General features: G+C 48.0%; 1 long non-coding RNA gene across 4 annotated transcripts; it reads left to right on the top strand.

Annotated features, from left to right (window-relative positions):
- On the top strand, window positions 1-21890 carry LOC121042380 (uncharacterized). 4 transcript variants are annotated; one of them, XR_005796152.1, is made up of 4 exons: window positions 1-393; window positions 482-599; window positions 15598-15690; window positions 21748-21890. It is a non-coding gene; the product is annotated as an uncharacterized LOC121042380 (long non-coding RNA). The 4 variants fall into 4 exon arrangements; XR_005796153.1 differs by lacking the exon at window positions 21748-21890 and adding an exon at window positions 17396-17447; XR_005796151.1 differs by lacking the exon at window positions 21748-21890 and adding an exon at window positions 15815-15859.
- Window positions 21891-26470: the final 4580 nt, after the last annotated feature.

Raw genomic sequence — 26470 nt, 5'->3', positions numbered from 1 at the left:
GCCTCGCCGGGGAGGAGGAGGGGCCGGGGCCGAGCCGGACCCCTCGGGAGGCCCCCGCGCAGGCCCGACCCCGCCCCAGCGCGCAGCCCGCGCTGCCATTGGCGCCGCGCGCAGCCCCGCTGAACTGCCGGGGAGAGGCGGGGGAGACGCGCACCGGCCCGCGAGCGGGGGCCGGAGCTGGGGGCTCAGGGCAGCAGGTAGCGAGGCCGAGCCCCTCTCTCCAGGACGCCCTATTTAAGCCAGGGTGTCAGTTGCTGACGAATCAGCTTAATCCCCCCAAAGTGAGCAAACTCCCGCGCCCTTGGCGTTTGCTGGGCGGAAACTCCTTCGCCTTAACCAAGCGCGGGTTCCGTCTTCCTGAACTGAGACCACGGGCACGTCGGCTCTTTTCAGGTGCGCTCTCAGATACTCCTGTCCCCTCCACGGGTTGCGTAGACTGTCCGGAGTCAAGAGCCGAACTCTCTCCTCTGCTTCTCCCCAGAAGGTCAAGCGGCTAATCCTCGAAGTCATCCGGCATAGCCAGAGTCTGTTCTTCCCCCCCCGTCCGAAATGGCAATTGTAACAGCCACAGGGCTCCCAGGAGACGTGGGTGCAATAACGTAAGTAAAAAGGCTCCGAGCACACCCTGTGCTCAGCGGTTGTAGTTGATGGCTTATCACGATCCAGATGAGTCCTCGTGCAGCCTGGACTGAATGAGCGAGCTCAGCCCCCACCCTGGCAAACAGGTCCATGTTTGTCTGTTTACACGCACAAGACCATACTGATTGGTTCTGTCATCAGCGACTAAACTCTCCTCACCCATGTTCTTGAAATGGGACACCAGCCCGGGCTGGGTTTTATTTAGAAAAATCTGACCCCAGCCCCCACTGTCCGGGTCACACCATCTCACTCCGAACGTTAGCAACCAACGTTCTGCCCTGTGTCCCCAGCTCTCCCCTAACATTGCCTCAACAGTCAACATTGCCAGATGGGGCTGGGCCAGGAAAGCGACCTTGAATTACCGACTTTAGTGCTTCTTCTCCCTGTCCCAGCCAGACAGAGCTACTGCTTTGGCCCTGAGATCCAGCAGACTGGGTCCAAGGGGAGGTTGCTTTTGGACCCCCTCAAAGTCTGAGGTCTCAGTCAGAGGCCTGATCTTGGGCCAGCGTGTCCCAGAATGACTCCTAATCCCTTTCACTCCGTTCCCAATTCTCTTGCTCAAAACACCATCAAAGACCTTGGAGGCCTCTGGTATTTGGATTTATGCCATCCTGCTCTTATCAGGCACCTGGGCCTCAGTGTCCAAAGCTGTCAACGGGGAGAATGGACCCCCTGAGAATCCTTCTGGCCCAAACAATGAGATTCAGTTAATGTATGTCAACTACCCAGACTACCACTTCTGAAAAGGTCAGGAAGAATTTGCTGCCTGTCCCCAGGGGCTCATCTGTTCCTTTACATGGTAGACCAGGGTGTCAGAGGCCCCAGTGAGAGGCAGCACGGAAGCCTCGGTGTGTTCCAGAGTCCAGCCCTCACCTGCACAGGGATCAGGGTGGGGGCACATGTGTTTTTCGCAAACACAGTAGCAGCCCAGGGCAGTTGAGGCAAAGTCTCGAGATTAAACTGCTTCTTACTCCCTGCCTCCCAGGGCTCCAGCTCCATGCCAGCCTTCTCCATACAGTGCCCGTTTGGCGAGGCAGCTGGTGGCAACTCCTTTGGCTCAGAGAGGTTAGGACACTTACTCAAAGTCACAGAGCCAGGAAGTAGCAGAACTCTAGTTCCTACCCATGTATGTGGCTCCTAGTCTATTGCTCTTTTAAGAAAAAAGGAGAAAACAGAATCCCTATTAACTACACTTCATAGAAAGATAGTGTTTAAAGGAAAAATGCTCAGATCCTCCAGTTTGGGGTCAGCAGAAGTGAAACTCCACCCTTCCATGTTTTTTTTTAATTTTTTTTAAATTGGATTTTAGAGAGGGGTGGGCAGAGGGAGAAAGAGAATCCCAAGAAGGCTCCACGTTTAGCATGGAGCCCAACTTGAGACTCAATCCCAAGACCCTGGGATCATGATCCGAGCGGAAATCAGGAGTTAGATGCTCAACTGACTGAGCCACCCAGGCACCCCATACCCTTCCATATTTTTAATCAAACTGCAATTAGTTATTGAGACTAGGTCATACGCAAGTTTTCTGTGGGGGGCACAAAAATGCTCATCACTCAATCCCTTTGGGAGCCAGACACACATGTGTGCAATCACCACAAACCAGGCACAAGAGGCAAGTGTCCCAAGAAGAGCTTAGATGACAGTGAGGCATCTCTCAAAGCCAAAACTATTTCTGATGAGGGAGAGCCTGGTGAGCGTAGGGTCAGAGCATCCAGCAAGCTGGCCCTTAAGGGTATTTAAGATCTAGGAACACCTGGGTGGCTCAGTCGGTTAAGCGGCCGACTTCAGCTCAGGTCACGATCTCGCGGTCCGTGAGTTCGAGCCCCGCGTCGGGCTCTGTGCTGACAGCTCAGAGCCTGGAGCCCGCTTCGGATTCTGTGTCTCCCTCTCTCTGCCGGTCCCCCGCTCATGCTCTGTCTCTGTCTCTGTCCCTCTCTCTCTGTCAAAAATAAATAAAACATTAAAAAAATTTTTTAATAAAAAAAGATATTTAAGATCTGGGAGAAGGCTGGACAAGAAGGCTGGGAGAGGTGAGGGGCTTGTACTTCACCCACCTGAGCATTAGTTTCCTGGTATGTTTGCAGGCAGGGCGTAAAGTCTGACAGTAGCCGTGAGGGGGTGTTGGGGGATAGAGGATCAGGACTGGGCAAGGGAGGCCAAGAGTCCCTGAACCGGGTGCAGGCCTGACATAACGTCCTGGCAGGACCCTTAAGATTCCAGAGACCGGGTAGAGATAGAATCAGCAGAAATTGCAGCTGGCAGGACTTGGGCAGGGAGAGGAGTCAGAGTGACTCAGACTTCCATCCCTGGGTCCCTGGGGCTAGAAGAATAGGAATGCCATTATTAGAAATCCGAAAAGAGGAGAAGGCAGGGTAAGGGGTGGGGGGAGGGGAGGGTGTTGATAGCAGAGCTCTTTATGGTCATTTCTAAACTGATTTCCCTGCCAGCAGTCTGTTCCCGCCCCTTCCCAGTCACCTGACCACTGCTCCCACCATGCCACCCTGAAGCACAGCCCCGAGAGCTTTACCCCACAGCCAGATACCTGCACTAGCTCCCCACGCCTGATACAGTCGAGTCTGAATTAGCCTATAACATTTCCTGGCCTTCACTTTCCTCACCGTCTTTCTCTTCTACTGTTTCCTCTCCCCAGGAACCCTAAATTTAGCCATTCCCCCAAACAGTCCCTGACTCTGCGCACTGCCCCTTCCTCCCATCAGGTAGACTCTTTGCACTCCCAGGTGGCCAAGCCCACCTTTTCAAGCCTGCACTGGGGGAAGGGGGCACACAGCATTCGTCTCCACCTAAGTTATCATGCAGGGTAGACAACTCCCCAGACCCCCTCCCGATGAAAGAGCACGCTATGCTACTCTGGTTTTAACTTTGTAAAACAAATCTATGGATAATAACAGGCAGGGTCCAGACGACACGAATTTGGAAGATGTCAGAATACTATTTAATACTTTTTTAAGTTTATTTATTTATTTATTTTGAGAAGTCGGGGGGCAGAGAGAAGAGAGAGAGAGAATCCCAAGCAGGCTCCACACCCTCAGCGCAGAGCCCGACATGGGGCTCGAACTCACAAACGGTGAGATCATGACCTGAGCTGAAGTCAGGAGTCAGGTGCTTAACCAATGGAGCCACCCACGCACCCCAGAATACTATTTACCTTTATGAAATATTCTCCCAGGTTGCTTCAGTTAATCCCTAAGAAAATTGGAGATCCAAAAGATGGGGCAAGGAGAAATGATTAAAAAGGCATTAAAGGGGCGCCTGGGTGGCGCAGTTGGTTGAGCGTCCGACTTCAGCCAGGTCACGATCTCGCGATCTCGCGGGATCTCGTGATCTCGCGGTCCGTGAGTTCGAGCCCCGCGTCGGGCTCTGGGCTGATGGCTCAGAGCCTGGAGCCTGTTTCCGATTCTGTGTCTCCCTCTCTCTCTGCCCCTCCCCCATTCATGCTCTGTCTCTCTCTGTCCCAAAAATAAATAAACGTTGAAAAAAAAATTTTTTTTTAAATAAAATAAAAAGGCATTAAAAAGGAACCGGAGGCATCATTACTGGAGGGTAATCATTCCTGGAGGGTAAAGGTTTCTGCCTGTTTGCGGAAGTCGACTGGCTCATTGCCTGGGCAAGCCACTCAAGTTCCCAGCCTCAGTTTCTTCATCTACCAATGGGGATAATAACAGCACCCACTCCTAGTAGTTATGAGGATTAAAGAAATTTGTGCAGATTGAATGCTTAAAATGGTGCCTGACGCACAGGCAAGAAACCTGTTGGCGGTCTTGACATTCACCTGAGTAAAATTTAAAGGTTGTATTGGCTTTATTCAGCACTTCATGAACTGGGCAGCGTCCTGTCTAGCAGGTAGAAAGGAGCTCCAAAGACCCTGTACAAAATGAAAGGCTTTTGGAGCGCCCGGATGGCTCAGTCAGTTGGTCATCCAACTCTCAGTTTCAGCTCAGGTCACGATCCCAGGGTCGTGGGACTGAGCCCAGTGCCAGGCTCTCTCTCTCCCTCTCTTTCTGCCCCTCTCCCCCACTTCCTCTCTCCAAAATATAGTAATCATACCATATCATATCATATCATATCATATCATATCATATCAATGGATTTTATAGGGGGCGCCTGGGAGGCTCAGTCATTTAAGCACCGACTTTGGCTCAGGTCATGAACTCACGGTTCATGAGTTTGAACCCCGTGTCAGGCTCTGTGCTGACAGCTCAGAGCCTGGAGCCTGCTTTAGATTCTGTGTTTCCCCTGCTCACACTCTGGCTCGTGCTCTCTCTCTCTCTCTCTCAAAAATAAATAAAGATTAAAAAAAAAGTAAAAAACAAATAAATAAAATGGCTTTAATAGGCAGAAGGGAGCAGGACAAGGAAGTTGCTAGCAAAGAGTGGATTATTTCCAGACAAGGTTACCTTCCTATGGAGGACACAAGGGGTCTATCAGGTGGATTATCTTACTAGGGCTGAACAGGTAATTCCAGATTGACTGGTTAAAGTTCACATCCCTGGGAGACACTGAAACAGCCATTAAGTTAGGTATTAAGTCTTGGTTTACTGACACCGGACTTAGCACAAGTAACTCCATTTTTGGCATTTGGGGGGCCTGTTGTCTTTTTTCTTTTCTTTCCTTTTTTTTTTTTTTTTTTTTTTTTGAGAGAGAGCACAAGTGGGGGAGAAGGAGAGAGAGAGAGAGAGAGAGAGAGAGAGAGAGAGAGAATCTTAAGCAGGCTGCACACTCAGCCTGGAGCCACACACAGCTCCATCCCAGGATCCTGGGATTATGACCTGAACCAAAATCAAGAGGCAGACATTCAACCAACTGAGCCACATGGGTGCCCCTGTTGTCTCTCTCTCTCTCTCTCTTTTTTTTTTTTTAACAGTGGTGTTGTTCATATTGTCCATTCATTCATCCACATCCGTTCATTCACATGAATGAGCTCCTGTGACATGACAGTTGTGACCCAGGGATAGAAAAGAGGGCACATTCCAATTCCTGAAGGGACCTCAGCTCACTGGGGGTGTCAGGGAAATGGATGTATAAAGAGGTCATTTCAAAATACAGTGGATGTGGTTGGAGGGAGTGTTAGCTAGTATAATTTCTTTGGAGGGCAGTTGGGTGGCACACATCCTTTTATAAAACGGGCATACCCTTTCATCCAGAAATTTCACTTTGAGTGACTGGATACCATAGAAATACTCACCGTAAGATGCTCAGGGGTATAAGAGGAAGGTTTTCACTGCAGCACTGTTTATAGTCTCTTGGGGCACCAAGGTGGCTCGGTTAAGTGTCCAACTCTTGATTTTGGCTCGGGTCATGATCTCACGTGGGATCGAACCCTGCATAGGGCACCTCACTGAGCACAGAACCTGCTTAGGATTCTCTCTCCCTCTCTCTCTCTGCTCCCCCCCCCCGCCAAGATTAAGTAAAATAAACTTTAAAAAAATGAAGTAGATCTTTAATTTGCTGATTTTTTATTTATTATTATTTATTTTTTTATTGCTGTATTACAATACATTAAGTGAAAATAGAAAGTTGCAGAGAAATATCCCATTGTCATATACATACATATGTATGAAAAATACATATATGTGAAAATATGAAGGTTCCTAAACCAGAGAGAGCATGGGGGGAGGGGGATTAGGGGAGACTCTCAATTTCTACTGTATACAATTCTGGGTGGTTTGAATATTATGCAACAAGCATCTATTACTTTTATAACCAGAAAAAGAACAATCAAGATATATACTTTTTTCATTTCTAAAAGAAACTGCCACAGTAACGTGGGTGGTCTACAGTGTCCCAAGTCCTGGCACCACTCACTCTGGCTGTGTCCTTCAATATTGAGGCTTTTCCTCTGGCTTCCTTTCCACCCTTAGGGGGAAGTGAAGGGTTAATGAGCCTGGGGGAGGGGAAGAGGGAGTGAGGTCCGGAAAGAAGGGTGAGGGGCTCTCAGGCAGTCCCCACCAAGGGCAGCTGGCCACTCCCCAGTGCTGAAAGCAGCCACCTGCTGGAGCAGAGCGAGTGAGCAGGGAAGGGAAGAGTGGGGGGGTGGGGGGGGGAAGGAAGTGGCAAGGGGGGGGGGTGGAGCTGCCCTGTTCCTGGGAGCAAGGAGCACGAAAGATAAGAACTTAATGTAAAGTCCGGTGGAGAGGAGAGGAGGATGTGGTTCGGTTTTCAAAGTGTGGCCCTCAGACCCCGAAGGGGGAAGGATGGGGTTATCCTGGAGGGCAAAACTGTTATCATAACAATACTGAGAAGTTACTTTCTCAGTGTTAATGTTTGCGCACCTGGGGAAAACTGCTGGCAATTTACCAGGAACCAGACACAGGCACCAAACTCTGGTAGCAGTGATTTGATTGCACACCGCATGCATTCTTTGGGTTTAAGAGACAGTATGAAGGTATCCTTAATAAAGCAGTAAAAATTAATAACTATATTAAATATTTACTCATGGGTATACCTCTTTCAAATAGCCTAGATAATAAAAGTGGGAAGTGCGTAGAAAGGGCTGCTGGTGGAGACCCAGGTAAGATGGTTGTCTTCTGGAAAGGCATTTAAAGGCTTATTTGAGTTGCCTTTTTCATAGAACACCATTTTTTAAAAATATTTATTTATTTTTGAAAGGAGGAAGGGGCAAAGGGAGAGAGGGAGAGAGAGAATGCCAAGCAAGCTCCACAATGTCAGCACAGAGCCCCATATGGGACTCAATCTCACGAAGCATGAGATTATGACCTGAGCCAGAATCGAAAGTCGGAAGCTTAACTGACTGAGCCACCCAGGCGCCCCCATAGATCACTATTTTATTTTATTTTTGTTTTAATTTTTTTTTTAATGTTTATTTATTTTTGAAACAGAGAGACAGAGCATGAAGAGGGGAGGGTCAGAGAGAGGGAGACACAGAATCTGAAACAGGCTCCAGGCTCTGAGCCGTCAGCACAGAGCCCGACGCGGGGCTCGAACTCACGGACCGCGAGATCGTGACCTGAGCCGAAGTTGGACGCTCAACCGACTGAGCCACCCAGGCACCCCAGATCACTATTTTAACTGGAAAGAACAACTGATAGAGAAACTATAGTTTTTCAGACTTGAATATCTGGCAGATGTTATCTCAAAAATGAATGAAATTAGTCATTTCAAGGAAGTAATGGACAGTATTTGTTGTCAATGATAACATATGAGCTTTTTTTTTTTTTTTTTTGTAATGTTTATTTTTGAGAGAGAGACGGAGCGTTAGCAGGGGAGGAGCAGAGAGAGAGGGAGACACAGAATCCGAAGCAGGCTCCAGGCTCCGAGCTGTCAGCACAGAGCCCAATGTGGGGCTCGAACCCACAACCAGCGAGATCATGACCTGAGCTGAAGTGGGGTGCTCAACTAACTGAGCCACCCAGGGACCCAACATTTAAGCTTTCAAGGTAAACTAAAATTTTGTAAAACTTGTACATATCCCCTGAACTTGAGAGCTTCCCAGTTCTTAAGGATGTTGCTAATGAGATTGGTGGCATTTCCAAATGTGATTTTTTTTCATATTGTGTAGTGAAATGTATCAGTTTTTAGAAGATTTGTATAACTCAGCAATCCAGTATTTTCCAGGTGACCAGTAGTGATGTTAAAATGTTATGCATGGGTTGGGGCGCCTGGGTGGCGCAGTCGGTTAAGCGTCCGACTTCAGCCAGGTCACGATCTCGCAGTCCGTGAGTTCGAGCCCCACGTTGGGCTCTGGGCTGATGGCTCGGAGCCTGGAGCCTGTTTCCGATTCTGTGTCTCCCTCTCTCTCTGCCCCTCCCCCGTTCATGCTCTGTCTCTCTCTGTCCCAAAAATAAATAAACGTTGAAAAAAAAATTTAAAAAAAAATGTTATGCATGGGTTAAAAAATCTGTCCAAGAATAAATTTGAGGGGCACCTAGGTGGTTCAGTCAGTTAAGCGCCCGACTCTTGGTTTCTGCTCAGGTCATGATCTCATGGTTCGTGAGTTCCAGCCCCGTATGGGGCTCCACTCTGATAGCGCAGAGCGTGCTTGGGATTGTCTCTCTCCCTGTCTCTCTGCCCCTCCCCTGCTTGCTCTTTTTCTCTCTCTCAAAATAAATAAATAAGCTTAAAAATCTTTTTTAAATGAATGCATTTGAATGTAACAGATACGAATGTAACAGTAGGAGAGGCACATTGACGTTGTTCTGGAGTCCACGTTACAGTTAACTTTTAAGAAACTACCACTTGTATGTTTTGTTATAATAAAAGAATCCCCAGGTGGGGTCTCACCCAGTCTCAGGAACCAGGAAACACAGGAAACCAAGGCTGGGCAGTGGAGCGCCCAGATACGCAAAGCAGAAAGGCCACCTGGGCCTTTCTGGATCAAGGAGCCGGGTTGGCCGTGCAAGTTGGGGTGGCCCTGATGCTTGCTGTACCCACCCCCGGGGAAGGACCGTGGTGCAGGCCTAGCACAGAGGTGAGTCCCAGGATGACCCAGGGTGGCCTCACCGCCCAAGAGCCCGGCTGCTGGGTCAGTCTGGAGCCGCCACGCCAGCTCCGCGTCCTTTACTGGAAAGCTGACAAATGTGGGCGTGACCCAGAATGAGACGGGATCCAATAAGAGAAACTACTCTTGGATGCACGTGATAACCATATGCAAAGATAAACTGGAAGAAACAAAGAAAAGATGAAGGCACGTGGTAAGGAGCCTTTGGGCTTGGATGTAAGATTCACCGCCCCTCTGCTGTCAGTGGATACTTTGATGTAAGAGGTAAAGAGGACGAGGGGATCCAGGCTTTCATAGAAAATGATGACATTCCAATAACTCCTCCTGCAGGAATCTATCACTGCTTCACACAGGATGAAAACAAGCCTGTGACAGTCACGAGGCTCTTGGTGGGAGGACCGGTGTGGACTCTATACAACCGGCCAGTTGACTGTTTTTCACGCTCAAGGACAGTACATAAAATTTTTGGCACAGACAACATAGCGGTGCTTCTGGGAACGCTTCTTAAAAAGATCCTAAACCTGATAACTGGGCAGAAAATCTATCATTTTCTCTCTGCTTTCACGTCACAGCCTTGAAGCTAGGTTATCTTTCCTCTGCAAGATTATTTGATCAGAATGTGTTCTGGGGCACCTGGATGGCTCAGGCCACTTCGACTCAGGTCGTGATCTCACAGTTCATGAGTTCGAGCCCTACATCTGGCTCTGTGCTGACGGCTCAGAGCCCGGAGCCTGCTTCAAATTCTGTGTCTCCCTCTCTCTCTGCCCCTCCCCTGCTTGCATTCTCTCTCTCTCTCTCTCTCTCTCTCTCTCTCTCTCAAGAATAAATAAACATTTAAAAAAACCATGTTTTATTTCAACGTTTATTTATTTTTGGGACAGAGAGAGACAGAGCATGAACGGGGGAGGGGCAGAGAGAGAGGGAGACACAGAATCGGAAACAGGCTCCAGGCTCTGAGCCGTCAGCCCAGAGCCCGACGCGGGGCTCGAACTCACGGAGCGCGAGATCGTGACCTGGCTGAAGTCGGACGCTTAACCGACTGCGCCACCCAGGCGCCCCTAAAAAAAAAAAACATGTTTTAATGAAAGAAACTATAAAGCTAATTTTTGACACAGAAGCAACTGTGGAAATTTGGAAAATCACAATCATTTTTCTCTAACCCAGTCAAGATCAGTGGTTGAGACACGCATTCAACTTTAACTCAAGTGCAAGTCTTATGTCCTGAAATGTAACTTCTTAGATGTTCTGTTCATGATTCTTCAACTCTAAGCCAGATGTATCCACCAATGCCTTACCTGTCTTACTAGAAAGTTGTGGTATAGAAATATTTTTGGTCTTTGTCCCCAGTCCCTGGCACAGAACTCCTAAACCCCTTGGAATTTGCTGAGTGACAGGAGTGTCTTTCATTATTTATAAACTGGGACAGAATCTCCTTTGCTCAGGACCTTCTGGACCTCACTCTAATGTACCTCTTCATCTGACTGTCCATCGGAATCCTTTAGATATCCCGTATAATAAGTCGATACATGTGAATCGATATTTCCCTGAGATTTGTGGGCTATTCCAGCAGATGATGAACCCGAGGAGAGGGTCCTGGGAATCCCCAACTTATAGCCGATTGGTCCAAAGTGCAAGTGTCCCAGATCTGCAGCTGGCATCAGTCTGACAGGAAGGAGCCCTTCCCCTGTGGGATCTGATGCTGTCTCCAGGCAGGTGGTGTCAGAATTGAGTTAAATTGTAGGACATTCGGTCCTGCGAGGATTGGAGAATTGCTTGTGTGAAAACCAACTAGAAACGTGTACTAGTAGATACCATAACTAACTAGGTATAGCACACTTTTTTTTTCTCCCCAAATTGTACCTTCCGGTATGGAGCGGCAAGGGGGGAAGAGCTATCATATTAGAGGCACGCTCTCAGCTGCTGATGCCTCTTGCTGCTTTCTTGTTCAATATCAAGGACCTGCAACTGACTTAATTTAAAAAAAAAAAAAAAAAAGCCACCTGTGTCTGGTCTCCTTCCTGGTGCAGGGAAACCTGGGGAGCCTCAGACGGCATGCTGGCTCCTCTGACCTGTGTGTGCCTGGCCCTGCTGTCTCATCTGTTAATTTTTTCAAACTCATGCTTTTGCTTTCTTCCACTCCATGGTCTGCTTTTGGTATTGTGGATCCTTAAAAATTTAATAGTTGGGGGGCACCCGGGTGGCTCAGTCGGTTGAGCGTCCGACTTCGGCTCAGGTCATGATCTCTCAGCTCCATGAGTTCGAGCCCCGCCTCAGACTGTGCTGACAGCTGAGAGCCTGGAGCCTGCTTCAGATTCTGTGTCTCCCTCTCTCTCTGCCCCAACCCACTCACATTCTGTCTCTGCCTCTGTCAAAAATAAATAAACATTAAAAAAAAAAAAATTAAACGGTTGGGGGATAAGTCACTGGAATCTACTCCTGAAATCATTGTTGCACTATATGCTAACTAACTTGGATGTAAATTTTAAAATAAATAAAATTAATTTTTAAAAAATTAAAAATTAAATTAAAAATTAAACATTTGGGGTGCCTGGCTGGCTCAGTCAGAAGAGCATGTCATTCTTGATCTCTCGGTCATGAGTTCAAGCCCCGTGTTGGGTGCAGTTTACTTAAAAAAATAAAATGATTTTTTAAAAATAAAGTAAGTTTAAAAAATAAAAATTAAGTGGTCTTTGATAATCGGAGGGGAGAGATTATCTGCAATATTCGAGAAGCTGTTAAAATCCTCCTTCGTGGCGTGCCTGGGTGGCTCAGTCGGTTAAGCAGCCAACTTCAGCTCAGGATATAATCTCAGGTTCATTATAATCTCAGGGCCCTGCATAGGGCTCTGTGCTGACAGCTCAGAGCCTGGAGCCTCCTTTGGATTCTGTGTCTCCCTCTCTCTCTGCCCCTCCCCTGCTGGTGCTCTTTCTCTCCAAAATAAGTAAACATTAAAAAAAAAATTTTTTTAATCCTCCTTCATTTTCCTTTTTCCAAATATAAATCTGTGTGTGGCCGGATCTCCTTCATATTCCTCAGGCAAAACAACATTCACAACAGACTGAATGCAGAAGCAGAGATGAGAATCCAGCTATTTCCATCAACTCAGCCAGGAAGAGATTTGCAAAAATGAAAACAAACAACCCTCCCCACTAAGTTTTTTTTGGGGGGGGAGGATGTAGTGTTTTGTTTTTGTTTTGTTTTGTTTTTAGGGAGAGAGCATGAGCAGGGGAGAGGGGGAGAGGAAGAGAGAGAGAGAGAGAGAGAGAATCTCAGGCAGACTCTATGCCCAGTGTGCAGAGTCCGACACAGGGCTCAATCCCACGACCCTGAGATTATGACCTGAGCTGAAATCCAGAGTCAGACACCCAACCGGCAGCCACCCAGGTGCCCCTGAATAAATAAACCTAAAAAAAAAAAAAATCTGCTTTAACTTTTAACTCAGTAAATGTAGTTTTGTATAACTCCTATAAACAAAGCTTTCTGGAGTCCTCAACAACTCCCAAGAGTGTACAGGGGTCCTAAATCCGAAAAGTTTGAGAATTATGCTAGAGGAAAGCACCAGTGAGGCAACAAAAAGGGGCACCACATCATCATACACAAAAAATTTAACATTGATGCAATAACGCTATGTTAACAGGTAGTCCATATTCCTTGTTCCAAGTTGTCTCAATTTCGTGAAATTTAGGGAGCAAGTCAGGGATTCAGAATCCAATAAAGATCATGCCTTGCTGTGGTTGTCATGCCTCATTAGTTTTCTCTAACCCAAAGCACTACCCTGTCCTTTTGTGTGTGGATGGGTGGGAGGTGTTTCTAACCTTGCTATTTTTGAAAAAGCCATGTCAGCTGTTTGGTAGAATATCCTAACAGTTACATTGTTTCTTTTGTCTGGTGGTTTCCTTATCACTGGATTCAAGTTAAACACCTTTAACAGGAATTTTACATAAATTGTGTCACTCCCAATGCATCCCATCAGGAAGCCCGATGTTCATGCGTCCTATTTTAGTTATGACTAACTCTATGTTTGAGAATTTTTTGATTGTGATTTTATATATTTACTTTAATATTTAATTTTTTGAAGTTTATTTATTTTGAGAGGACGATCATTGGGGGAGGGGCAGAGAGAGAGCCCCAAGCAGGTTCCACACCGTCAGCGCAGAGCCCAATGTGGGGCTCGAATTCACAAACCGTGAGATCATGACCCTAGCTGAAGTTGGACGCTTAACTAACTGAGGCACCCAGGTGCCCCTTCAGATTTTATTTTTGAGAGAGAGAGTGAGAAGGGGAGAGGCAGAGAGTGAATCCCAGGCAGGCTCCACACTCAGTGCAAAGCCGGATATGGGACTCGAACTGATGAACCATGAGATCATGACCTAAGCTGAAATCAAGAGTTGGACACTTAACCGACTGAGCCACCCAGGTGCCCCTAAAAATTAATTTTTTTTTAAGTTTATTATTTATTTTTGAGAGAGAGACAGAGCATGAGCATGAGCATGAGCAGGGGAGGGGCAGAGAGAGAGGGAGACACACAGAATCCGAAGCAGGCTCCAGGCTCTGAGCTGTCAGCACAGAGTCCGATGTGGGGCTTGAACTCATGAACTGTGAGATCATGAACTGAGCCGTAGTCGGACGCTCAACCGACTGAGCCACCCAGGTGCCCCTAGAAATTAAATTCTTAACTTGGCTTTACAAAGTTTAAAACTGATAATTTTTCTTTCTGGGTCTTACAAATACGAGAAACTTCTATGATTTCTCTCTAATTTCTTCTCTGCTATATTCCATGTTGTTATTCCATAGTATTTTAGTTCCAGTGAGTTTTCTAAGTTCCCTCATGTTTTTCCAATAGATTCATCAGCATGTTTTGCCAGTTTCTTAGCTCAGGGTAGTGTCTTGTATTCCATCATTGGACAGGCATCATTGAATGGGTCTTTCAACAAAGGTCTGTGAGTAATTAATATCCTCTGTCCAACTCTGTCTCTATCCTCCCTCCTTTTTTTTTTTTTTTTTAATTTTTTACCGGAGCATAATATATGTATTCACATATGCAGAAAAGTACACAAACTACTGATGTATAACTTATGAATGTTCCCCCAGTCACTGCCCAGCTCAGGAAACATAACATCACCAGCACCCCAAAAACCCTCCTCATGCACCTCCTGGCACTGTTTTTCCCAACTTCTCCCAAAGTAACTGCCGTCCTAAATCCTACTAAAATGGACTGGTTTTTGCCTATTTTTGTTTTGATGGAAATGGAATCAGACGCATGTATTCTGCTGTGTCTTACTTCTCAACATTGTGTCTGTGAAACTCATCCATGCTTTTGCATAAAATAGTTATAATTTATTCTGTTGCTGTCTGACACTCCATTTTATGAATCTGCCACAATTTATGGATCTATTCTACTGGGTTTTTTTTAATTTTTTTTTAATGTTTATTTATTTTTCACAGAGAGAGAGAGAGACAGAGCATGAGTGGGGGAGGGGCAGAGAGAGAGGGAGACACAGAATCCGAAGCAGGCTCCAGGCTCCGAGCTGTCCGCACAGAGCCCGACACGGGGCTCGAACTCACAAACCGTGAGATCATGACCTGAACTGAACTCAGTTGCTCAACCAACTGAGCCACCCAGGCGCCCCGGATCTGTTCTACTGTTGATGGACATTAGGGGTCTTTCTGGTTTGGGGCTATTTTAATGAGGCATGGTGAATGTTCTAGCCCTTGTCTTTTGCTCCATGTATGTATGAAATTCCGTTGGACGACACTTAGGAGTGAATTAATGGCTCACAAGTTACTGTGTAAGTGTTCATCTTTCACGAACACTGCCAAATGGTCTTCTAAGGGATTGGTTAATTTCTTTTCCACCAACAGCCTATGGGACCTTCAGTCTCTCATGTCAGTCTCGCCACATTTTCGCTAACCCTCGGCACTGTCGTTCTTTTCGATTTTGGTCATTCTTCTGGGTGTGCAGTGGTAACTCATGGAAGTTTTACCTTATTATTTTTTTAATGTTTATTTATTTTTGAGAGAGAGAGAATGAGAGCATGAGCAGGGGAGGGACACAGAGAGACAGAATCTCAAGCTGGCCCCACATTGTCAGCACAGAGCCCCATGCAGGACTCAAACCCACAAACTGTGAGATCATGACCTGAGTCAAAATCAGAAGTTGACATTTAACAGCCTGAGTCACCCAGGCGCCCCTTGTGGTGGTTGTACATTTCATTTCCCTGGAAACTAAGGGGACTGCGCTCCTTATCGTATGCTTAATATTCATTTCATTATTCTCTTTTATGAAGTGCCCGTCTCAAGTCTTGTGCATTTTTTTTTTCCCATTGGATTCTGCCCGTTTGTGACTTGTAGGAGTTTGATATATATTCTGGTATGAGTTCCCTTTTTTGGATACATACGCTGTAAAAGTTTTCTCCTATTCAGTGGCTTTACTTTAATATTTATTTACTTATTTATTTATTTACTTATTTATTTATTAATAGGCTCATGCCCAGTGTGGAGTCCAGTTCGAGGCTTGAACTCTGGAACCTGAGATCAAAACCTGAGCTGAGATCAAGATACGGATGCTTAACTGAGTGAGCCACCCACATGCCCCAGGGGCTGACCTTCTTATTTTCTTAATACGTCTTTTGATGCACAAAAATTCCTTAATTTTTTTTTTAATTTTTTTTTCAACGTTTTTATTTATTTATGGGACAGACAGAGACAGAGCATGAACGGGGGAGGGGCAGAGAGAGAGGGAGACACAGAATCGGAAACAGGCTCCAGGCTCTGAGCCATCAGCCCAGAGCCTGACGCGGGGCTCAAACTCACGGACCGCGAGATCGTGACCTGGCTGAAGTTGGACGCTTAACCGACTGCGCCACCCAGGCGCCCCTCCTTAATTTTAATGTAGTCCAACTTACTGGCCTTTTATGGGTATGCTTTGTTTCCCGTTTCATTAATCTTTTCTTACCCCAAGACTATGAAGATATTCTCCTATAGTATCTTCTAGAAGCTTTATTATTTCACCTTTCACATGAATATCTATAATTCACCTGGAATTGGTTTTTGATGCACCCTATTTCAGATGTTAAGAGGTGAAAAGCAACACGTATCCAAAATTGATAAAATACAGTAATGTGTTCACCTCCATTTTTTAACCAAATCCTTTATGGGCGTTTTTCTCTGTGATTAAGTATTCTTCTATAAGAGGATTGTTTTTAAGATTATTTATTTCTTTTGAGGGGCAGGGAGAGAAGGAGAGATTGAATCCCAATCAGGCTGTGCACCATCAGCACAGAGACCAATGTGGGGCTCAATCCCATAAACCGTGAGATCATGACCTAAGCCAAAATCAAGAATCAGACACTAAACTGACCAGCCACCCAGGAGCCCCTATAAGAGTTTGCTATGTGTGTGTGTGTGTTGGTTTGTGGTTTTCTTTCCCCTTTATTTATTTCTTTAAAAAAAAAATTTTTTTTTTTAATTTTTTTTTCAACGTTTATTTATTTTTGGGACAGGGAGAGACAGAGCATGAACGGGGGAGGGTCAGAGAGAGAGGGAGACAGAGAATCGGAAACAGGCTCCAGGCTCTGAGCCATCAGCCCAGAGCCTGACGCGGGGCTCGAACTCCCGGACCGCGAGATCGTGACCTGGCTGAAGTCGGACGCTTAACCGACTGCGCCACCCAGGCGCCCCAAAAAATTTTTTTAATTTATATCCAAGTTAGTTATAGTTGTTGCATATAGTGCAACAATGATTTCAGGAATAGATTTCTTGATGCCCCTTCCCCATTTAGCCCATCGCCCCCCGCCACAACCTCTCCAGCAACCCTCTGTTTGTTCTCCATATTTATGAGTGTATGTTTGTCCCCCTCCCTGTTTTTATATTATTTTTGCTTCCCTTCCCTTATGCTCATCTGTTTTGTATCTTAAAGTCCTCCTATGAGTGAAGTCTTTCTATGATATTTGTCTTTCTCTGACTAATTTCGCTTAGCATAATACCCTCCACTTCCATCCACATAGTTGCAAATGGCAAGATTTCATTCTTTTCGATTGCTGAGTAATACTCCATTGTACATATACACCACATCTTCTTTATCCATTCATCCATCGATGGACATTTGGGCTCTTTCCATACTTTGGCTATTGTGGATAGTGCTGCTATAAACATTGGGGTGCGTGTGCTCCTTCGAAAAACATGCCTATATCCCGTGGATAAATGCCTAGTGGTACAGTTCCTGGGTCGTAGGGTAGTTCTATTTTTAGTTTTTTGAGGAACCTCCATCCTGTTTTCCAGAGTGGCTGCGCCAGCTTGCATTCCCACCAACAATGCAAAAGAGATCCTCTTTCTCCGCATCCTCGCCAACACCTCTTGTTGCCTGAATTGTTAATGTTGTTATGTGTTTTTTTAATGTTTATTTATTTATTTTTGGGAGAGAGATAGAGCGTGAGTGGAGGAGGGGCAGAGAGAGAGACGGAGAGAATCCCAAGCAGGCCCGAGCCGTCAGCTCAGAGCCCGACGTGGGGCTCCAACTCACGAACCATGAAGTCATGACCTGAGCTGAAATCAAGGCTGCTTAACCCACTGAGCCACCCAGGCGCCCCAAGAGGTGTTTTTAAATAGCTGCTGAATACTCATCACATGGCTCTCCCTGGCACAGGAGCTCTGGAATCAGACAAGCGTGGTGAATATCCTGTCCTAATCTCTTCCAAACTGTGTAACTTTCAACAAGCTATTTACATGCTCCGGGCTTTAGCTCTCATGGGAAGCGTCCAGATCTTGAACTGAGTTGGGTATGTAGTCAGATCTCAATTCCTAATTAATAATTGATTGACTTAGAAGCACGCCATCAACTGAAACAATGGATCATTAACTCTAGAACAGTCTTATTTACTCATTAAAGTCTCCTAAAGACCTGGGATGGGCCGAATTTTCTAAGTCCACTGTTTTATTGGATGTGACTAAGGACAGTACAAGTACATCAGAATCAATGCCCCGTGGTAGCTGGAAACTAAAGCCAGCATTGGCAGCTGTGAAGGAATGGTAACTGAGCCACTTAATCGCATCCCCTTATCGGCTCATCGGATTATTGTTCTTTATCTGTAGAGCTGGTGGTTGTGAGAGGGTTCCAACTTTTCTTGGCTGACGGCCTCAGGAGAGAGTTGCTTAACTTCTCTGTGGCTCACTTTGTCATCTATAAAATGGGTCAAGTCAAAGTTCAACACCAACCCGGCAGTGTTGTCAGAGTCAAGTGAGCGCTTAGCGGAGGGAGGACGCAGCGAGGGCCAGGGTCCAGAGTAGCCACCAGTGGTCACGCCCCTGGTGGGGGACGGGTGAGACGCGGCCCTCTGGGCCGGCTGCCTCCAAACCTGGAGTCCGGAAACCCAAAAGGCTGGACTGTGTTTATCTGGCGCAGATCGAGAACGTTGGAACCGATGAGAAGACAGAATTCCTGACCCCGGTTTGTCCGGTGAGGTGCTGGCAGATGTTACTGACGACCAGCGCTGTGGCGGGGGCAGTGTGTGCACGTGCCCTGATTTCCTGACGTAAATACTTCAGCCCCGGCGAATTTCAAATTCTAGCTATGACAGCACTGATCAGAGTCGAATAGTGTTTCTGTTACGTGGTGTTTCTTCTTTTTTTTTTTTTTTTTTTTTAAATTTTTTTTTTTTTTTTGGGACAGAGAGAGACACAGCATGAACGGGGGAGGGGCAGAGAGAGAGGGAGACACAGCATCGGAAACAGGCTCCAGGCTCCGAGCCGTCAGCCCAGAGCCCGACGCGGGGCTCGAACCCCCGGACCGCGAGATCGTGACCTGGCCGAAGTCGGACGCTTAACCGACTGTGCCACCCAGACACCCCTGTTACGTGGTGTTTCTATCATACAGATGCAACAGGTGTGAATGTCCTCAAGGGAATGGATACTAGTAAAATATAGGAAATTAAATAAGAAGCTATGAGTTTTGGTTTTTTTAACATAATTTTTAAAATCTTTTATGTTTATTTTTTGAGAGAGAGAGCAAGAGAGAGAGAGAGAGAGAGCTAGGGAGGGCCAGAGAGAGGGAGAGAGAAATCCCAAGCAGGCTTCGTGCTGTCGGCTCAGAGCCCTGATGCGGGGCTCAAACGCTCAAACTGTTGGATCGTGACCGAAGCCGCAACCAAGCGTCGGACGTTTAACTGACTAAGCCACCCACGTGCTTCCTAAATACAATTTATTTAATTATAAGTTTATATAACTTCTTTTTTTTAATGAAGGTCTTTTTTTTGAGAGAGAGAGAGAAAGCACGAGTGAGCACGAGGCAGAGAGAGAGAGAGAGAGAGAGAATCTCATGAAGGGCAAAGAGAAAGAGAAGGAAAGAGAGAGAATCCCACTCTGAAAGCATGGAGCTTGAATCGGGGCTCGAGCTCACCCGATGTGGGCTCGAACTCCTGAACCTTGAAATTGTCACCTGAGCTGAAGTTGGATGCTTAACTAACTGAACCACCCAGGCACACCTATAACTTAATTTTATTTAAGTTTATTTGAGGAATCTCTACACCCAACATGGGACTCGAACCCATGACCCTGAGATCAAGAGTCACTCACTCCTCCAACTGAACCAGCCAGGCGCCCCTGTGTAACTTAGTTTTTAACGATGGCTGTGTTTAACAACTGGCTTGCAAAATTCATGCACATTTAATAATTGACTCTCATGGGTCCGTGTAAACTGGGTCCAGCCACCACTGAACTAGTCCCCAGGGCTGGAGCCTATAATTATGGACAAAAAACATTCATGTTTAGTTCAGAACCTGGCCCTGGACAAGTGTTAAGAACAGGCTCAGTGTACTTCTTAAATACCAGTGCTCGTTCCCCTGGGAACTGTGTTCCCTCCCCCACGACACAGCCCAGTAGGTGACCTTTTGCTTCCCTGGCTCTAAGCTGTTTATCATCCTAAACCACCAGCAGCCCCCACACACCCTTCAGGACAGACCATCTCAGGAATGCCTGGGACGTGCACATAGGGCGCGATGGCCAGCCATTCACTGAACCCAGGTCAGGTGCTCACAAGGTCATCCGGACGGCCGGAAGGAAAACAACAGCCTGCTCCTCGGCTCTCAGCCCATGACGTGGGCTAGGAATGCCCTCGACAAATAGACCTCACCAGTCCACTGCCCTTGTACCTTCCAAAACCTGGATCTAAACTACCATTTCTCATTTGACTCCTCTTCTCTCCATGGTGCCTCTACCCCTGCAAGTCACAGAGACCGTTGCAATGTTGACAAGTATGTGCTCTGGGAGCATGCTCTTGCATTATCCCACGTAAGCCTCATAGCAACGCTATGAAGTAGGTACTATTCTTGTCCCAAGTCCTGTGGATGAGAAGTCAGAGCTTGGGGTGGTGTACTAACTTGCCCACGGTAGTCTGGAAAGGACCCGGTATTTTTCCTTTCTCCCTCAAATGTCTTCCTTCACATGGTATTCTCCTCAGTTCATGCACGATTATTTTACATTCTTTCACATACTGCTTACTACTAAGGGTTCTCAGGCGTAGAGACAGTAGTAGGAGCCATGGGTCTGAAAAGATTGCTCAGGAGAAGGTGAGCTGCGGAATGGGGTGGGGGTGGGACCGTGACGAGACCCTGGGGGCCACCAACACTTAAGAGCCTCTGAGGAAGAGAGGACCCAGAAGGGCTGTCACAGATGTCCAGGCGATGGTCCGCGGTGGGGACCTACAAAGTGGAGGAGTAAATAGGCACCAAAATTCTGGATTTAGCGATCCAGAAACCATCGCTGATCTTGGCAGGGGACTCTTCTTTATTTCCATACCAGACGGTGAAGAGGCGGGACCAGGACAAGCAAGAACCCAATCACAGTGGGTTGAAGAAAGGCTGGGAGGTAGCAGTGAGGTCAGCCAGTATAGACCTCTCTTCCAGCAAGAACGCACGAGAGAGATGCTAGATGGAAGGAGGGCTTTTGGGGTGTGGCTTTTAGTTTGTTGTTTTTTAATGTTTATTTATTTTTGAGACCAAGAGAGAGCAGGGGAGGGGCAGAGAATCCCAAGCAGGTTCTGCACTGTCAGCGCAGAACCCGACACGGGGCTCAAACCCACAAACTGCGAGATCATGACCTGAGCCCAAGTCAGATGCTTAACCGACTGAGCCACCCAGGCACCCCTGTTGTTGTTGTTGTTGTTGTTGTTGTTGTTGTTGTTCTAAACTGGGAATATCCTTAGCAAATTTATATGCTGAACAAAAGGAGCTGGCAGAGGCGAGGCCGAAGATGCCAGCGAGAGAAGAGGGTGATGGCAGGAGATAGCTGAGGCCTCGCGCTGCAGGGTCCAGGCTGCAGATGGGGGAACATCCACCCCGGCGCCTGGGGAGGAGCAAGCTGCAGTGGGTGCTGCCTGGTGGCCTCTAGTCCTTCTGATAAGTGAGGGGGATGAATAGTTGGGGGCATCGAGGGGAGTGTTGGGGAGCACGGCGCAGGGAGGCTGCCGGGAGAGGCAGCTGAAGTAGGAAGTAATGCACATATGCAGCAGGACAGTCCCCCTAAGTGTCATCACCCAGCAGCCCTATTCCTGGACTTCCTTCTGGATGCTGTGTATGTCTATGGTCCGTAAGCTCATCAAACTCATTCTTCGCCTCCTTTCTGGCTGTTTTCGCCCCCAGGAGGTGACATTTTCTCCAGGTTCTAAGGACAGATCACCACGGCCCCTCTGCAAGAATTCTTGGGGCGCCTGGGTGGCTCAGTCAGTTGAGCGTCCAACTTCCGACTTCTGCTCACGTCATGATCTCCCGGTTCGTGAGTTCGAGCCCCGTGTGGGGCTCTGGGCTGTCAGCGCAAAGCCTGCTTCAGATCCTCTGTCTCCCTCTCTCTCTCTGCCTCTCACCACTTGTGCTCTCTCTCTCTCAAAAGTAAATAAACATTAAAAAAGTTAAAGAAGTGAGGATTTCTTTCCACCATGTGAGGTTACAAGAAGTTGGTGGGAGCTACCAGTCTGCAGCCTGGAAAAGGGCCCTCACTAGACACAGGATCCGTCTGTGGGCCTCCCTGCCTTCAGAACTGTGAGAAATCAATGTCTGTTGTTGCCGTCACCCAGTCTATGGTAACCCGCTGCAGCAGCCTGACCTGTAGCCCCGTGTGCACAATGAGGAAGTTAGTCGTTTTGCCCAGAACAGGGCAGGACTTCCAGCTCAAGGTCAGTGATTTTTCCACTGTGTCACGGGATGCACCACAAGGTGGTACTTGATCAAACAGAAAATACGTCCTTGGAACTGGCCTCCTGGTCTCAACCTAGATTCGGGACTTCACTTCATTGCAGTGAGAATGTTCCACTGTTCCTCTGGAACAGATTTACCGCTTCGATAATTTAGACCTGACTTTCAGGAAGAGGCCAAATAGGTTTCCCCCTGATCTGTGGGGAGTGGCTACACAGGGGCCCATCTGGAAAGCGTTCTGGGATCAATTAGCCAGGTCTGCCAAGGGCAAGGCAGGGGGAGAGTTAATCCTGTATGCTAAATATTTGCCCAAACTAGTGAAGAGGTGGGGTGGGTGACAAACTGTAAAGATTAGCTTTGCAGAAAAGCCTGGGAGGGGAAGAGATTCCAGAGAAGTCTGGTTTCTGTCTCCTGGCTGAGCAGTCTGGAGGAGTATGGCTGCCGATTGAGAATAGTTATGCCTATTCAGGGAGTCAAGGCGGGGGTGGGGGTGGGGGGGTCCAGAAGAGAGAAGGACATTCGGCAGCAGCTCTTGGGGTTTTATATCCCCCACCCTGTTGAGCCCAGGGCCCAGTGAGCAGGGCAGTTACTAAGATTTCTGGGCAAGGCTTACTCTTGGCACCCAGGCCTGAGGAGATGGGGAGGGGGGGCGGGCAAGGGCCTGTCAAAATAGCTTGGCAGGAGGAATGCTGAGTTTGTCTTCCAGCCAGAGGTAGGCACAGGGCGTCCCCAGTGCAGCCTAGTCCTTCACTCTGGCTACAAAACGGACTTAGATTCCGTGAGACCTGAAGCTCGCACAGTTGGGTCAGCCAGGCAGAGGGCTCCTTTTAAGAAAAGAATACAAAATTAGGTACTGACCCTTGGAGGGGGCCCTGAAGCTTAAGCTTCAAAAAGGGGTGTGCGTGGAAAAGAGAATAAAATGGGATGTGGCGGGGCAGCGGGGGTGGGGGTCGGATACCTGGGCTGCTCAGTCGGTTGAATGTCCAGTTCTTGATTTCAGGCTCAGGTCATGATCTCACGGTTCGTGAGTTCGAGCCCCGCATCTGGCTGTGTGCTGACGGCTCAGAGCCTGGAGCCTGCTTCGGATTCTGTGTCTCCCTCTTTCTCTGCCTCTCCCCCGCTCGTGCTCTCTCTCTCTCTCTCAAAAATAAATAAATATTTAAAAATTTTAATAAATCAATAAACTTGAAAGAAAAAAACTAGGATGAGGGGATAGAGCACAAGGGAAAGGAGAGTGCTCTAGACGGGGGTTGTCAGGGAAAGCGGGCGAGCGACCAGCCACGGGGAGATCCGTGTGAAGAGCATCCTGAGCCGAAGGAACAGCAGCGCACAGGCCTCAGAGGCTGAGACAGGCTTGGGATGCGCCCGGCCCGGGAAGATGAGTGCACCTGGAGTGCAGTGAAGCCAGAGGAAAGGGAGACGTGGTGCCCCCAGTGGAATGGGCAGGGTTCACGCTGGGCCTCGAAGACCAGGTAAAGTCACCATTACTCCGGGATCTGTAGGAGGTCCTCAAGGCCTTTTCCATGAGGCTAACTATGAAAAGAGCAGTATGGTGGTATCTGGAGAATGGTTTGCACAAACTTCCAGAAAGAGCGGCAGGCGGAGGTGGGGGGTGTGTCGGCAGAACCTGGTCCTGGACGAAGGACAGTCATCAGGGAAGGGCGGTGTCCTCCCGTGTCCTACAGAGCCTCCCTCGCATAAGCCTCCCGGCGTCACCCGCGCTCACCCCCCAGAGCACTTTGGGAACTAAAGGGCCAGTCCCTCCATGCGTCGCTGGGCTCCACGCGTCTGGGCGGCTTCAGGAGCCCCAGGTCACTGGGGCGCCTGCGTGGCTCAGTTGGTTATCAGCTGAGTGTCCAATTTCGGTTCAGGTCATGATCTCATGGTTCGTGAGTTCGAGCCCCACATCGGGCTCTCTGCTGTCAGCGCAGAGTCCCCTTTGGGTCCTAGGTCCCCCTCTCTCTGCCCCTCCCCCACCCTTGTGCATGCCTGCTCTCTTTCTCACTCTCAAAAATAAACATTAAAAGAAGGAGGAGGAGGAGTCTTCCCAGATCAAACCAACGTAGAGGATGTAGGGAACAAAGGCAGAAGGAAATGTAGATAAAATTAAATTTCTTTACAACCTGCAGCCCATTGACAAATACTTGAGGCAGGCAGAGTAGGATTTTCCTCCGGGAACTGCCAGCTGTCTTAATGTTAATGCTTGGCCGAGGGAAAAACCGCCTCAGCTGGACCAGAGCTAGGCCTCGAGGATCCTCTTTGTCTTCTTAACATGTGGAACCTTTTGTTCTTTGTCTTGCCTCCGCAACTCCAAAGTGGATAACCAGTGTCTCTTCACAGCCCCAGGGTCCTGTCCCTGTGCTACAATAAAAACGCCTTGGGGCGTGGGCGTCTGGGTGCCTCAGTCCATTAAGTATCTGGCTCAGATCGTGATCTCACCTTTCTGTTCCTGAGATTGAGCCCTGCGTCTCCTTGGGATTCTCTCTCTCCTTCTCTGTCTGCCTCTCCCCTGCTTGTGCATGTGCTCTCTCTCAAAACAAAACGAAACACCTGCCTTTTTGCCCCGTAAACATCTCAAGAACTTTTTCTTCCTTCCTTCCTTCCTTCCTTCCTTCCTTCCTTCCTTCCTTCCTTCCTTCCTTCCTTCCTTGAGAGAGAGTGTGTGAAGGTGAGCGGAGCAGGGTCAGAGAGAGAGGGAGAGAGAGAATCCCAAGCAGACTTCACGCCCAGCATGGAGCCCAACTTGGGGCTCGATCTCATGACCGTGACAACCATGACCTGAGCCAAAATCAAGCGTCGGATGCTTAACCTGATGTGGGAAGCAGAGGCAGAAGGAAGTGGCAGAGAAGATTCAATTTCCTTATAACCTGCCGCCCATTAACAACTACTTGAGTCAGGCAGAGTAGAACGTCCCTACTGTCCCTACTGTCCAGGTTAATGCTTCGCTAGAGGGAAAAACAACCTTAGCTTGACAATAGCTGGGCCTCCAGGATCCTGGGAGTCCTCTTCAATATATGAAAATCTCTTTGGAAACTTCTTGCCTTTACTTCCCCCACCTCCCAAGTGTATAACCAGTCACTCCTCACAGCCCCAGAGCAGCTCTTTCTGCCCATGGGTCCTGTCCCCGTGCTTTCATAAACTCACTTTTTCTGCACCAAGAATTCTTTCGTGGCCGTCAGCTCCAAACCCCCATCACCCCCCAAAAAACTCATCATTTTTGGCACCCCAACGTGAGGCGATGAGTCTTTTCATCTGGACTCTGAGCTTCGGTGCAAACTTGGTGAGTGCTTTCTCTTTTCTTCCTTAACTCTCATTTCAGGGGCCCTCTGAGAAGTATGGTCTTACAGGAACACTTTCATGTCTATCGCTCAGGCTGCAATCCTCTAGCCTGTGGCTCCTCTTCTGGGGAGGAGAAAGGCTGCCTTTTGGCTGGAAGTTAGGACCCCGGCCAGACCGGTAATAGGACCCAGAAACATGATGCCCTCTCTTTGTTCTGTCCTTATACCAAGCTGTCTGTCTTGGGCCTGGTAGCGGCACGGCTCCCAAATCTGACTCCCGTGTGAGGGGCGCCCGGGTGGCTGGCTCGGTTAGGGGTCACACTTGGGCTCAGGTCATGGCCTCGCAGTTCATGGGTTCAAGCCCCATGTGGCGCCTGCTTGGGGTTCTGTGTCTCCCTCTCTCTCTGTCCCTCCCCTGCTTGTGCTCTGTCTCTCCCTCAAAAATAAATAAACATTTGAAAGAAAGAAGGGAAGGAAGGAAGGAAGGAAGGAAGGAAGGAAGGAAGGAAGGAAGGAAGGAAGACTTGTGAGGTTTCCTCCTGATTCGTCTACCGCGATCCCCTCCACATCTCTGGTCTAGCCACTTGTGGCCGCTCACAGTCGCCCAAGACCAGTACCAGATTGAATTAAAACTCAACTGGGGACCGTTTCCTAGGAAGGCGGCTGTAAGGACTACGTGTGTTGGAATGTTGCTTAGATCATGATGGATTTCTAGCTTTACTGTTTTCTGTCCTTGCCCTCAACTGCAGACTTGGGTAATTTTGTAAACCTTCTCCAGTGTTTTCCATGGATTAAAAACAATGGATTTTTCGTGGCCTTCTCCGCAAGGCAAGCCACAGTGTGGCACAGCGTGGCCGCCAATGGCACAGCGCAGCTTCGAACCCCACCATCACCCC

Source organism: Herpailurus yagouaroundi, unplaced genomic scaffold (assembly GCF_014898765.1).
Source record: "Herpailurus yagouaroundi ecotype Mexico unplaced genomic scaffold, PumYag 185, whole genome shotgun sequence".
NCBI classification, from domain to species: Eukaryota; Metazoa; Chordata; class Mammalia; order Carnivora; family Felidae; genus Herpailurus; species Herpailurus yagouaroundi.
The sequence above is the reverse complement of the archived record's forward strand: the minus strand, read 5'-3'. Positions and strand labels throughout refer to the sequence as shown.